This window comes from Lissotriton helveticus, chromosome 1_1 (assembly GCF_964261635.1).
Source record: "Lissotriton helveticus chromosome 1_1, aLisHel1.1, whole genome shotgun sequence".
Classification (NCBI taxonomy): domain Eukaryota; kingdom Metazoa; phylum Chordata; class Amphibia; order Caudata; family Salamandridae; genus Lissotriton; species Lissotriton helveticus.
This window is the reverse complement of record NC_136057.1, coordinates 1,177,518,303-1,177,534,033: the sequence shown is the minus strand read 5'-3', so window position 1 is coordinate 1,177,534,033 and position 15,731 is coordinate 1,177,518,303. Positions and strand designations below refer to the sequence as shown.

Here is a 15,731-nt window from a genome sequence, read left to right as displayed (position 1 = left end):
ATCAAAGATTGAAGCACTGAGTTGGAGATGTCTCGAGCAGGGCATCCCCTGGAGGTGAAATGGCGTAATTGCACTGAAATGCATTTATAAGTGGTTATTTCTTTTAGAGGGACTGATGTTCAATGTGAAGTACTGGTGTAAGGTGATGTCACAAGCAAAGTGGATTTAAGTGGCTAGACACTCCTGCTAGGGTGTCTGACGGTATTTACAACTTAATCCTGTGATCATCTGTGATGCCTTTAGGGGCTGTAATTGCAATGCATTTTTAATGATATCCAAATGTGCCGAGTACTGTCATTCTAAAGTGTGCGTAAACATGTAGTCTTGCTGCTGCGCTTAGGGGAAGACCCCAGACTGTTAGCCCTTAAGATGTAGAGGTGTATACTTTAGGGTCAGTAGGAGATGCTCAGTCAGGGTCATGTGTCACGAAGGCAGGTGTATCCCTGTTTAATGCTTGTTGAGGTAATGGGAGGGAGAGGGCACTGGGATGGTGCCAGTGCACAGGGCCCTCGCTCCAGGATAGGTTCAACTAATTGCATTGGGGGCAAGATGATGTGCATACATGGGAGTGGTGGTACTAGACCCCACCCCCCCTGCGGGAGGGGTGGAGATGTTATGCAATGTCACAAAGTAATTCCAACAACTTATGTATATTTGTAAATTGGTGTATAGTATTGAGTGGTGTGTGTGTGTGTGTAATAAATGTACTCTTACTTTTATAAAGCAAAGTACAGACTGGACAATCAATTATTGAGTGTTATTTTTGCACACCTGCAAATGGCGATTACTAGCCCACACCACCTCCCTTGAGTAAGCCTCAGACTGCTCTGCAACGCTACCCTCTGAGAGTCAGGCGCTGCCTTAGGGTGTTTGGTTCCCAGTGAAGGACAAATGTGTCATGTAATTTGTGCAGGCCTCACAGATGCTGCCTCGTTTTCCAACACATGGTTATTCCCAACTTTAGGGCCTTTGAACAAAAGAGGGTCCCTAAAGCCTGCAGCACAAATTGAGACACCTAATGCCCCCCTCACCAAGCTCATGCAAACTACCACTGTAGCCTGCATGCCTTGGTGCAGAGAAAATCAGAGTCAACAACGCACACATCCCTGAGTGTCATGCCTGCCAGCACTACATGTGGTCTAGGTAAGTCACACCTACGGCAGGCCTTACAGCCCTAAGGCAGGTTGCACTATACCCATGTGTGGGCATATTTGCGAGAGTGGATATGTCCCGGTGATATCCAAGTTCATCCTTAGATATTGCCAGTGCACAGGGAAGCCTTAACGAGTACATGGACTGGACACTCATCCCCACAAGTTCCCCAGATACATGATGGTTTCACTGTACCCCAGGAGGTTTAGTACCAAACACCTTGTATTAATAAACCCACCCTGATGCCAGTGTAGGATTTATTAATAAATGCACCCAGAGGGCACCTTAGAGGTGCCCCATGAAAACCAACCAACTACTGGTGTGTGGACTGTCTGATATCGACCAGCAAGCCACCATGGACAGGTTTCTGACCTCCTGAGGTGAGAGCCTTCGCTCTCGGAGGTCAGGAACAAAGCCTGCTCTGGACGGAGGTGTTCACACCTCCTACAAGCAGGATGAGCATTGCAGAGCAGGTAGCTTAAAAGGCCCTTTTGTCTTTGTTATGAGACCCCGGGCCTCTCCAGATAGTGGAGGTGCCCACACCCTGTCCTGACCTCGCGTTTTGGCAGCAAGGCAGGTGGGTAAATTAGTAAGATTAAGAGGTGTGCCTACATTCAGCTAGTCCAACCCCGAGGGGAGGCCAGCTAATGTGGACCCCACTTTTCAGAGTCCTCCGTGATGTTTAGGACAGAATTAGCATTCTAGGGTCAGGTTTATGCCCCCTTCCCACAGGAAGTGGTCATATCAAGGGTGCAGACACCCTAAAGGTAGGTAGCCTATTGGCTACTACCTGCCACTCTCCCGTAAACGCCCCTAAATTGCGTATTTATGTGGCACCCCAGAATTGTGATTCAATGGAACAGAAGGATAAAGGACAGTCGCTGCCTGGCAAGAACTGCAGCATAACTTGGAGCAAAACTGTGCCATCCTCAGCCCTCTCTCAACAGAGTGACTCGTCCTGAGGGCTGGACAACTATCAAAGCCTTGGGTAGCCTGCCAGTACTTCAAAAACCACTGAAAGTCTGCCTTGGAGTACAGAAGCTTTTCCCCTGCAATTCTCAGGCACCGACAAGCAGAGTCCGGTCCACCGTCTTGCAGCTCCCCTCCACAACTAATGCTGCGGGTGACCATGAGAAGGTACTCATGCTCTGGAAGATCAGATCCGTCTCCACACTGATTGAGAAGACACCAGGACCAACCGAGGCTATGCAGCACCAACCCTCTGGGTACCGGACACCCTGCAGCAAACACCAGCAGTGAGAGTCGAGTCAGGACCAAGCAGCCGTAGTGGGACGTCAGCATCACCGAGACCCACAATGAGAGTGGTCCAGCTGATTTAGTTTTGCCCCTGCTAGCAGTTTGTCCTTGACCGTAAGGTGAATCTTTTCGTACCCAGCCCAGGTGACCTAACCACTCTGCACCAGAGCCGACCGGCCTGGGTCCGGACGAACTGGCTGTGTCCAAGACCCCTTGAGAGTTGAGCCCCCGTTCAGGAGCCTCCAGACTTGCCCGCAAGTCCCCCTGTGTAGCCTCATTTCAGGTGGCCCTCCTTTCTAAATAGTGCGCAAGGCTACCAGCCTCACCAGCACCCTGTTCCTAATAAACCCAGGAGGTTCCCGAACTGCTGGTAGTACTTTGAACCTTGGCCTACTCATAATCTGATGCCAGAAGGTGAACCCCTGAAACAGACTGTACCTACCTTTATACATCTTTGACTTTTCTTCCCATCGGATTGTGCTGTGCGTAAAAGTGCACAGTTTAAACGTTTTAATTACCTGTGAAAATGTATATCAAAAACTGTACTTAACTTTGAACAAAGTTTGAAATATTTATATAAAGAAGTGTTATTTTTCTAAAGTGGTCTTGGATTTATTCTTTGCGTGCGTCTCATTTAATGCCTCCGAGTACAACAAATGCTTAGCACTACCCTCTGATAAGCCTAACTGCTCGCCCACACTATCACAAAAGAGAGCATTAGTATTATCTACTTTAGCCTCTGTAAACCGATTGGGGACCCACTGGACTCTCTGCATAGTATACTTCTTTTTAATAGACTATAGAGCCAGCTGCCCAGAGCACCCAACTATAAGCATGAGGAAACTGAATAAAACAATGCAAGATAATATATATAATATATACATACATAAACTATACTGTACACCCCACCAAATTACATAAGATGCGTTTTAGATTTACAAAAATGATAAAAGCCTTGGAATTGAAAGAGAACTGAGAAATTACGTTTTTGGAATGTTTGAAGGAATTTTGGAACAAAGTGATACAAAAGATGAGTTCAATATTGCCTCTGAGCCAGGTCTAAAGGACACCCGAGGTATTCTTCCAGCAAGTCAACACCAAGAATGTACATATAATAAGAATGGACAAAAAAATAAACTGAATGCCCTTGTAACAATTGTTTAGTAAGACATTAAGGGTGATTTGGTAAACAAAGAGACCGCAATACATTAAGTGGTGGGGAAAGGTGCAAAATCTGGCTGCCTAAGAAATGACCTCTGAAACACAAAGGCAAATAGGTTAGACTCACAGGGAGGCGAAACTAAGGGTTTTTAAATGGATAACACTGCATGAGAGTTTGAATTTGATTAAAAAAAAATATATAAACTTAAAGGTCAATAAATTGTTTTATTATATTGAAAAAAACAATGACCAATGATTACAACGGTCCCAATAATCCTAAAAGATGTAGAGCACTACCAAAAGAATATGTGCTTAAATGTAACACCATAAACCTCTAGGGGGGTACATAAGCATCTAACGGGTAAATACCTACTTGTGGAATAATAACCAAGGAATTTCCCTGTGCCCAGTCTGGAATCCACCAGAAAGTACATTTTCTCATTGAAATAGCCTGGTTGTGTATATAACGAGGCCTTTAAAATAGCAACGATTAAAAGCAAAAAAGGGAAATACAAAGCCTCAATACTAGGTCATAATTTAGGTTTCGGCAACAAACCGCGTCAGCGGTCTATTTGCAAGATCCATTGTTTCCAATACAATACATGAAAGTGGACTCTGGGCACCTTCCCTTTGCTCAGTATTGGACGGCTTTGTGTCTCTGTTGTCTGCTCCTGATTCAACAGCTTTCCTCTGTATTCTTGAGTTTTCTCCACCCAGGAGCATTTTTGTTTCAGTGTTCTGATGGAGTGTATCCTTCCACAGTATACATGAGGATTAAGCACTCCATGGAGTGTACAAGTTTCCTATCTCTTTTATCCCCTCCCCCCTGCCCACCCCAACACACACACAAGCTCTATTCACTACCACCTTGGCTCTTGACATGTCCAGTTTACCATCCTCTTCCTCCATTTTTTTTTTTTTTTAACAACAAGGCCACTCACTCTTCCTTACCCCCACCGTCCCCGCACCCAATGTTGCCCGACCCGCTGCTCAATCTGTGGTAAAATTATTGTTTTTTTTACCAAGGCCCTGTAGCTGATGAGTGCCGCCGTATTGCCCATATTAACGTATCAGTCTAACACGGCTGTCTGCCATGTTAGGTCAAAAATTAAAAATGGCCATCTTAGCCACGACACGTGTGCAAGCATCAACGCACTTTAGGACATCAGTATCCGTCTTGGAATGAGTTTTCTTTAACAGAAAACCTATTGCACGATTGCTACCTAGGCTTGTGCATTAATCTTGAGACATCCAGTTGGGGAAAAAAGCTTCTTTATGTCATCAATGGGCAAACACACTTGCCTGTGACACAAGAAGTTCCGGACAGCTAGCTGCACCACAAAGGCATTCACAGCATCCGTGTGTAGCACCACTGCCTGCCTGGGGTGACCGTCGGTTTTTGATAGCGGCACCTAAATTATGGAACACCTTGCCGCAGGACATCAGATTAAGTCCTTCCCTCTTGCAGTTCCGCAAGAAACTAAAAACCTGGTTGTTTAACCAATAGTGCCCCCCTGGAAAGACACGCAGATGATGCAAGCTACACTGAGCGGTGTTTACGCAAATATTTCAGCGCCGAGACACCTGCGGGTATTTGTCGCGCTTTATAAATGACAACAAATTAACTGCTGTGTGAAATGGTTCAAACTGGTACAGCCTTCAGAGGACAACTGAAACTTCAATGACAAGTGATAGCACCATAATGTTAACTAGAAAGACTGTCCACATCCCACATGGCATTCAGAGGGCTGAAATGCAATACAGCGGGCACCAACTTCTCCAATACAGTCAGCCTGGGAAAGGCTACTGGTGTGCACGCACAGAATGGGGGAAATCCGGTTTGGACAAACATCCACATGAACCAATCGTGGCTAATTACTCCAGAGTGCCAGAAGAACCATCCTTTTCGAATCTTGAACCACAGCAGATTCACCACAAAGTATCTCAGTTGAAGTGAATGCCCACCCTTGGGGGAACTTGCAGGGCCTGGAAGACCCAACCCGAAATACAGCTCACTACATCAGAGGCCCACTTCCCACAGGCCACAATCTGAGTACAGGATGAGAGAAGGCACCGTGGTCATCCCTGGCCTACCTTGGAGGGTGGCATGGCCATCAGACATGCAGGTTTCTTCCCCAGATATGAAGGGGGGGGGGGTAGCGCAGCAGATCACTAAGCAACCAAGAAAGAAGCGTCTAATTTCTGGGGGGCGGGGGCAGACTAGCAAGAAGAATTCTGAACAAAGTGGGGCATTTATGACATGCACAAAAGTACCAAAAATCAAAAGCATGAGAGCAGACAAAAAACACACTGTGGAAGCCGGTGATGACCCCATAAGCAGTACCTCCTGAAGGATCGTCGGGGGAGACGAGATGCAGGCCGGCTCCAGTGGGGCTGAAGGGTCTAAACGCCCTGCTCAGAACACCCGAGGTCCCGCCGCGTGGAACGACGTGCTGGCGAGAACGGGAATCTGTGCAGAATAAACCCATCACGGGAGAGAAGGGGCGTTTTCCTGTTAAAAGTGAAAATAAACTCAAGGCCGCAGCCATACCACGACGTGCAGGTCATGCAGCGAAAAGCACCCGCCACTCCCTTCTGGAGGCAGCTCTGTAAATGTGTAAATGCCCGGAGACACGGGAGCCCTGATCAATCCAATTAGAACACACACTGCAAAAATCCCTAAGAGCACACGTTACAAGCGGCGCCGGGCTTTGCAGCGGGCAGCTGCCCTGCAAGCCTCGGCATGTCTGCGCCATTCCAGCTCCGTGTGAACAGCCTGGAATGCCAGCCTCCCGGCACTGCCCTTTCCACTCACCGCAGCCTGGCACCGTCTGATATTATTTCACGTTAAGATGCGACTATTAAACAAAGCACTTGTGCAAACCGTGGGTCTCAGTCTGCCAACAGCTATGAAGAAATCTTCGCAGGCGCCCTCCCGTCTAACTTTCACACAAGGGGAACCGGTTTCTCAGGTTTGTGTGTTGTGTGTGTGCTTCGCTTTCCATTGCTCGTCCGTATACAACAGCCACACATACTCACTCCCCAGTAAATAGCACCGGACTTGGCAGACTGCTGCTTCTAGGAGCCCTGGGCTAGCGAGCTGCCAGGAAACGGGAAGACGGGCAAGCAGGTCTCCCTGTCTTAATGCGTGTAAAAACTGCGATTTACGTTCTTGACACTGATGCTTTAAAAGGACTTCGAGGTATGGGGCCGGGGGATGGAAGGGCAGTGTTATGTAGGCCCAAGGATACCGGACAGACCTGGACCTTTCAAGTTTGTACTTCTGACCTTACTGTACAAGCACCTGACACACCCACACCACCCCCCGCCTTAGTTTGCTGTAAAACCACGTGACAGCGGAAATCTCGGCCGGTTGAACTGGGTTCATGTTAAATATCTCGAAACTCAGTTTACTGGCTGCCTGTTTTATGAGAAAGGCACTCGCAGCAAGCATCGGCAAAGCCAACTGCCCTCGCCTCGAGCATCGGAAAAAAATATCCATGCTGTACAGAATGAGCAAAAGGCAGAAAACAATGCACGCTCATGAGACCGCATCGTTTTGTAGGTGTATGCATGTGTCATGTAGTATGCGTGTAACGCGGCTCCATTTTTTTTATATATCGATCCAAGATGGATTCGTAAATCCCAAAAATAATTGGAAAGTGCTGTAGCACGAAAGAGCTTAATTTCTAAAGTGGAAAGGCACATTTGCTGTCTTGCACTAAAGAAAAAACCCAAACAGCAACTTCAACAAGCATTGGAAATGCAATAGGTCTCGCAGCATTAGAGTTAGTGCTTTTAGAATTGTTTATGGGTTTTTTTTGTAAATCTTTAGCATTTTTGTTTCCTGTAGCCAATGCTAAAGAATTACAAATAAAAAAAGCCATAAACAATTCTAAAAGCTCTAACTCAAATGCTCCGAGACCTATTGCACTGTGTGAGGGTGAGGGGTTGAGGGTGAGTGAGGGTGAGTGAGGGGGAGGGTGGGTGAGGGTGAGTGAGGGTGAGTGAGGGTGAGTGAGGGTGAGGGTGGGTGAGGGTGGGTGAGGGTGAGTGAGGGTGAGTGAGGGTGAGTGAGGGTGAGTGAGGGTGAGTGAGGGGTTGAGGGTGAGTGAGGGGTTGAGGGTGAGTGAGGGGTTGAGGGTGAGTGAGGGTGAGGGTGAGTGAGGATGAGTGAGGGTTGTGAGTGAGGGTTGTGAGTGAGGGGTGTGAGTGAGGGTGAGTGAGGGTGAGTGAGGGTGAGTGAGGGTGAGTGAGGGTGAGTGAGGGAGGGTGAGTGAGGGAGGGTGAGTGAGGGAGGGTGAGTGAGGGAGGGTGAGTGAGGGAGGGTGAGTGAGGGAGGGTGAGTGAGGGAGGGTGAGGGAGGGAGGGTGAGGGAGGGAGGGTGAGTGAGGGAGGGTGAGTGAGGGTGAGTGAGGGAGGGTGAGTGAGGGTGAGTGAGGGTGAGTGAGGGTGAGTGAGGGTGAGTGAGGGTGAGGGTTTGAGGGTGAGGGGTGTCCCCAAACAGAAAGTTCCAAACTTTGCCATTGGCATATTCTAAACCTCACTCTTAAACATTACATACCAACAGTCACTATGCAATGCTGAACAAACCCGGCAATTGGTGAAAACGGCCAACTTTCAAAATCTAGAAAAGTTAATGCCCTGTAACAATTTTGTAAAACCCCGGTCAAAATCGCCCAGAAAACAACCCTGAATAAAAAATAAAACTGACAACTAAATAGATTCCTACTTGCCTCCCTACTGGGTCCATAGACTGACACCAAAGGACATCATCAGAAATAATAGTGACAGTACATCAACGAGTCACACTTAACCAGCTGCCGAGGGTACTGGCATCTTGGTCCTAAGAATCCTTTCATTTACCAATCTTAAAACGGAGGGAACAGTCCAGTTATCCACTAACAAGCATTTGTCACAAACCTGATCAAACGACCGATCTCCGGCAAATCAGCGCCAACAACTAACACGCCTATATTGAAGTCAAATAAAATCCCATTCTGCTCGAATTCTCAGTAAGTTTGCTGCTAGGAACTCTACTCAAGTGCTCCAACTGTCTAGGTGCGGGAGGGAAGATTACCATTCCTTACTTCACAATGCATAATGAATCTTTTGTCTGGATCCACGGTCTAACAGTTTGGTGTCTGAAGGTTTCATTAAGGCCTCTAGAAAGGGGTGAAAGTAGATGAGCATGCATGCCACGGTCCCGGGCTGGGAGGTCCCCACGCCCATACTGGTCGGTACTCTATCACACTATTTGCGCACATTTAATAGCCACAACCTTAATACCAGGACATGCATTAAATATCTATCCCATGCTGGCAGCACAAATTCCTAATCAAACATCACTTTATCCAATGCTGGGTTTTTGCCAAAGGTACATTCTCTTGCCAACTGAAGGACGTTCATTCTTGTAAATACTTGCCATCACTGCAACAAAACCCCACAAGTAGACGATGGGAGATGAGGTGAGCCGGAGACTAGACAGATGTATTATCTTGGGGAAAATGTTTAACAAATAAGAATATATAGCTATGTGCTGTAGCATATATGAAAATCTAAAAAGATGTGTTCTCACTTGCACAGCCCCTGCAAAAAAGATACGTGACGTGAAGGCAGCCTGGAAGTCACCCTAAGAAAGCCCCATACACTGGCCCTTCCTACCATCCTTACATATGCATCCTGTTAACCCACCTTATCTGCAGCCGTGGGCTTCCAGGCGCCTTCTTAGCCCGAAAGAGTCTCTGTAGCTCCAACCATTGGCTCTGTCATTTCAGGGGAGTATCTTAATAACTATACCTTTTACTTAACTTTCGAAGTCGAGAGGGAAATCCCGTGGGATCTCGCCAAATGTCACAGCACCCTCGAAGGGAACACGAGAGCAAATAAATCCGGATTATACAGAGACAATGGTAAATCATTTCCACCGTACAGGAGCAGAGCACTGCACTGCAGGCAACTCAACCCGAGCATGTCGGGATTTGGGACCCGCTGAGAGGATTCGGGAAGCCAGCACCGGAGCGGAGCACGAGGGCCTGCGTCTGTCAGCAGTGATGGCGGATTAGACACTGATTGCTGCAGGGGGGGGCACTCGCGGGAGGCACGCTATTAAACTGAGTCTTAGACCATATAATTGTTTCTGTGCTGAGCACAGGCGCCGGCATCATCTATGGAGTGAGCGAGGAGAGGGAGAAAGGCGGGAAAAAAGAAGGAAAACCTGTGACGCGAGGCACGGGGTAAGCAAGAAGAGGGAGGAAGCACAGGAGAGATATGGTGGAAGCAAAAGGATAATAGAGAAAAGGAGAAGCCAAGGAGACATGAAGCAGAGGCGAGAGGGGAAGCGCAGGGCAGAGGGGAGGGGGAGGTAAAACAAGGTGAGCTGAAATGAAGCAAAAGAAAGAGGAATTAAATGAGGAGAAGAAGGAACTGAGTAGAGAGAAAGAAAAAGCATTGTCGAGGCTTTCCAGGCCAGATAAGAAGTAGAATAAACGTGAATGGGGGGAGGAGGGAGGAGAAATGCGTCTCGGCCGGAGCAGGGGGCGGAGCAGGGAGAGCGGGCTTTGTAATGTAATTGACACGGCCGGCCGTGAAACTGAAAGCATGGCCGGCCGGCCGTGAAAGCCTTTGATGCGGCAGGGGAAATGCGAGACGGCGGGGAGGGGGCGGAGCGGGTAAACAAAGACGGACGTGCACGCGCTTTTAAGCTCAATGCGCATGCGCATTGAGCTTAAAAGTCACGGGCACTGCAAGGAATCGCCACGATTCCTTGCAGTGTGGATAAAGAGTGGATAAGTCCCAATACTCTCGCTTGCTCGATGCGCATGCGCATCGACAGGCGAGACCTAAAAATACTAAACACCACAGAGTCGGGGCGGGAGGGGGTTTGGTAAAGGGGTGGGTCGGGGTATTCCGGAAAAGAGGCACATGAGGGAGGGAGCAACAAGGAGGGTCGAGGCTCTGATGCACACAAGGAAATTAATAACCTTGGTCAAAGAGAGAAGCACACAGGCAAGACCACTAACCCGGAGCATGGGGGCGGGCAGAAAAGCGCACAAGGGAGACAGCTGGAAAACACACTCTCGTGGAGTGCATAAGGAAAACGGAAAAAGTAGTTTCCTAAAAGTAAGTAGTGGAAGAACACAATTAAAGAGGCTATGATTCAGGGGAAAGACAAACACACACGGGTCAAGGCGAGCCATCAAATAAGCAAAATCATGATAATAAAGCAACCAACGGGAAGCAATGGCGCGGGCTTTACGCCCATTGTATGTTCTTTGCAATCTGACTATAGGGCTCTTGCAACTAGACGGCTTTTGAGGTCTGGTAGGCTCACCCAGAAAAGCAATGGGTAGAATGCTTCGATTAATCTCAGCCGCTGGTGACTACTCACAATGCCAATCTAAACTAGAACAAGCCCAATGCATATCAGTTTCGGTCCTTTAGAAACTTAGGGCACTGCGAAAAATCAACAACAGCATGAATTCTAACAATGCACATTTTTGGCTGGAAATGATGCCTATCGCCATAAATATAGATACTTTTTTTTTAATGTCTCCCTCTTAAAAAAAAACAAGCATTTGCAATGCAATAGGTCTCGCATTAGGGAAGTTTGAGCTATTGGTCTTGTAAACGCCAATTTTATTTATGTGTTGGTTTTGAAAATAGTGAAACTAATAGCTTTGTCATTTCCAATGCCAATACTTATAACTTTTGTAAATGTGACACTTATAGCAGAAGAGAGAAGCATTACAACATTTACCCTTATGATGTGTCCCTCTGGAATACATAATGCAAGCGCATTGGCTTTGTTAATGTTTGAAATATTTTTAAATTGCTGTGCACCTCTTAGTATCGACCCGTTTGCAGATTCAGGAAATCTTTCTAAACAGCCTCTTGTGAAGGCATAAACTTAGCTACACTGCACACGCCCCGCCAAAAAATATTTGGAATTGTTACTAAGGAAGGGTTTAATCGGAAGGACATTACTGACCGTTACGTCGTGACAGGTATTGATACAGTGATAGGGGGAGAATTTTTTCACCCGGGAGAATTCTTTCACCCGGGAATTACCAATACCACAGGCATTGGTAATTCCCAGTAGCAAAATTCTGTTCAGTTATCAGTTGGAGGGCTGGGCAAAGGGAATATCTGGGAAGGCCATTATTTGCATGCTGAATTCATCCTTTTCTCCAGGAAAAAAACGGGACCTTTTTTCCATTAACATTTCATCAGGGTTTGCCTTGCGAAATATGAACTTGGGATGCTCCCAGTGCGCGTGCTTTCTGGGCTGACACATTGGGATTACCGTCATACGTTTAATAAGAGCCTAAATTAAAACGGCGACTGACCCTTCCAGCACCAAGGAATCCTTTAGTCAGTCCCGGTGCCCCTGCCTGTCCTTTCATCCCACCAGCAATGTCTGCCTGTATGATTCTTGCCTGTGTTTGCACGTGTTGTTTGTCTGTCACACACAGGTAAGAGTGCTGTCTATGTGTGTCTTTGTGTACAGTTGTGCATTTACGTGCTTTCTTTGTGTGTAAATAGTGATTTTATGTGTTGTCTGTAATGGTGCCTTTTCTTGTTGTCTTTGTGTGCATGCATGTATGCCTATATGTAAACCTTTTGTGAGGGAATGCCTGACGCCTGTTGGACAGTGTGCATGGATACCTGTTGGCATTTTGATTAGCGTATGCACAATGCAGGTGCGTTATATATTGTCTTTCTCCATCCCTCGGACTCTTTACCTGTCCCAGTCCTTTTTTGGGTGTCTTCAAAGACAGCGCTAGGCGGTCTAGAAGCACATTTCCTGGTGCTCTCCTGACATACATCACTGTGCCTTCCTGGTACACAACACACCCTGTGTTCCCTTGATGCCTGCTGCCGACACGTTCTATATTCCTCTGTACGTCTCCCTTTATCTGCAACAGGCCGAGGTTATTTTGGGCTGCGTCTTCGCCCACGTTTATGTGTCACTGCCCTGGGTTCAAGAGTGTGCAAGGGGGTGTGTTGGTCTCTTTACAACATGAGCACACAAGTCGGGTATTGGGTACGTTTGCAACACTGCAAAGTCGTCGTCCCCCCCTCCCCCTTGCTGAGACCATTGCCGTGCACACAGCCTACACCGGTGTACTATAGACACGCCCCAAACATTTCGCCGAGCGACAGACAGCTCATTCGGATAAACCAGTTGGAAAAGCAACTACATTACGAATATCGGTAAGCGCAGCGTGTAAATTAATCACAACGGAATATCTCTCAAAAGCATGAAGGCATAAGCAAAATCATAATTTCGAAGTTAGTAAGCCATTACAGAACACTGCTCATTCGCATAACGGCACTAGTAACAACAGCATAACTAGACATAACCAGAGAGACAGGAGATTGGGAACACGCGCGGCCGGCTCCGATCGCTTTCCTGAGCGTGCGCGTGCCAGTCTCCTGTCTCCTGGGAAGCAGACCCGGCAACTATAGTATCGCGCCTGCGCGATGCATATGGCTTTGCCATATGCATCGCAGGCGCGAGACCTAAAAACGGCAAACACAAGTGAATGTAAAAACAACAGTCTCCCTACTTACGCCCCCAAATCTTCATTTTATTTTTGCCCACGTTAATTATTCATTTTATTTTACTGGGGGCTGGTATATTGCACCCATCACTTTCAGTTGCTTAACACGCTCGCACTTTATGCCTGGGATGACCACCGATACTCTGTCAATGAGAACTAACACAGCAGACCTCAATGAGTCTGTTGAAAGTCGGTAGCAATGAACAGTTGGGCTTAGAACCCTTATTAAACTGCAGGAAGTCTACGTCAGTGGTGGAGTGGGATGGCATTCTAGAAAGACTAGCCCTGTGACCAGTGGGACAGCCCAGCAAACTTCACATCAGGATGGTGTAAGGACCAGACGACCTTGGTGAGGTTACTGTGCATTTACACACTGTTACTTATTTCCTAGGCATTTATACCTGCCAACAGAGTGACGACCCCCAAAAAAGACTGCATTTTCCAACTTTAAAAAGGATTAGTATATTAATAGAAATTACACTATATGTTTTGGTCTGATAACCTTACAGAACACTTTTTATGTGATTATTAATAGCAGTATATTGACTAAAGGGTGAAAGGCAGAAATGATCAACTCTAGTATATTAACCTGTGATTGGAAGGTCACCTCCAGATCCCAACAATTGTTGCTTAGCCCCTGGACGTTACTAGGTTTTTAATGGTTAATAAATCTAAAGATGTGGACCGCATAAGGCTAAAACTGTAGACTGTGTACATTTTCCTATCTAGGTAATAGATATGTGCACTAGGAGAATGCAAAGAACATCAACCTGTCATATACTGAAAAAAATACATATTTCTATTTAGGACAGGGGTAAAATAGTAATATGATGTGATCACTAAGCTCAATGCCAATTGTTCCTCCTCCTACACTTTAAGGCTAGGGGTTCCACCCTTCTCCTCATATTTGACTCTAAAGCTGTCGGAAGACTTACATTGAGGCCTGGCCGGCTGCAGAGTTGTTTGCATGTCGATTCATCAGAACAGGTCCCACGCTCTCACCCAGCAACATTCACCAATGCATTTTTTGCATCAGTGCTTTTTACGAGTAGAGTTTCTTGCCTAACATATTTTTGCTCCACCTTTCATTTTGTTTTTTTGCCACGACTCTCCTCTTCTTCTCTCTCCGTTTAGAGCTACAGCAATGTGACGAGTGGCACAGAGCTATGGGAAGGGGAGTGCTGTGATAGTTTGGCCTCCGCTGCCTGCCTCCTTCCTATGTTTTGTGTGTTTATGGGAGTTTCCCTGATACCCCTGTTGCAATTTTCCTTTATGAGGAAATCTTTCTCCTACCCTGTTGCCGATTTGTCAGGCATCTCACTGCCAGCTACAGCTGCGCCATTGTATGCCATGGTGGGTTGTAGGCAGTGAAATCCCTGCACTCAATTAGACTTGGCATGAAGGGCACATACCATCAGATCACACACTGTTCAGCAGGGACAGGAAAGTTAGTAACTAAAGTTAGTAACCACGTGGGTCGACTAACCTGTAGCACCAGCTGGGCTGGGCCCCACCCTCCTCTCAGCCCTTTCCTTGAGCCGCTTTCTTGTACCTAATTTCCCGTTCTGGATCCAGGGACCACGTTTTCTTCAGAGTGGGATTGGAGGACTTGAAGGCTCGGCTTGGACATCATCTTCAGAGGGTAGGGAGGTGCAGGGGGTAAAGGGACAAAAATATATCCACCCTGGTAAGACTTTTGCAGACAGCAGTCGTGAATAGCAGGCAATAGCAGCTCACCTGCTAGTTGAGGCAAGTCCATCTTAAGCCCCTTCCTTGGAACAGGACACACTACAGCGCAGGAAGCAGCTGAAGAATGCATTATCACTCAAAGGGTGAACTGAGCATGTTGAGTCTGTCGTGAGTTGTGTGCCTAGACTCTGCCCATGCATCCCATTACAAATAGCAGTGTACATGTCAATGAGTGAGGTTTGGATCGCAAAGATCAGTGTGATCACAAAGCCTGGGTTTAGGCTGTGGAGACACATCTACACCCATTGAAGGTGCTGGAAAAAGATGCTGAGGTTTGTATTAATCAGCCGCTGATAATCGCTCAAGTGGAGTTTCTTCCAAGATTCTCTGCATTACATCTGCCTCTCCCGCCCATTTCAAAACATTTGTGAAATCATTCTTTCCAGACCGCATGTTGTACTTGAACGCAAACCGCCACATCCCTCTTTAAAGAGGACAGGGCAATACAGCAAATCAAGGGATTTCAATGGATGTATTTCTTAAGCTTGAGGTTTGTAAGATTAGTTCTGAAAAAAAAACTATCACTTCACGGATGCTCCTCTTGACTCTTCCATGAAGACAGTGTCTAAGGAACTGCTTTGGTTTTTGAAGATGCGGCAATCACTACCAACTGTCAATTTAAACACTTTTGTGGTCGACATGTGAAATAAGTGAAAGCAGTTTCAAAACTAGTTCTTTCCAGGAGGGAAGCTGGGCTGTTGACATTTAGTGCACTATCATGCAATAGACAATGATGTGCAGTATTTTCTTCACCAACAAGAATAGAAAAAACCCTAAGCAAAGTTAGGCTCTTTTTAAGTGGTTTTTAGGTCATGCAAAAGGCCTATTGTGGGGTTAGCAAAAACG

At 46.8% G+C, this 15,731-nt stretch overlaps 1 protein-coding gene across 1 annotated transcript in view; it reads right to left on the bottom strand.

Moving 5' to 3' along the window:
- The window catches only part of PLXNB2 (plexin B2), a 774,855-nt gene that overhangs the window by 285,748 nt on the left and 473,376 nt on the right, over positions 1-15,731 (bottom strand). The gene's annotated exons all lie outside the window — the stretch shown is intronic.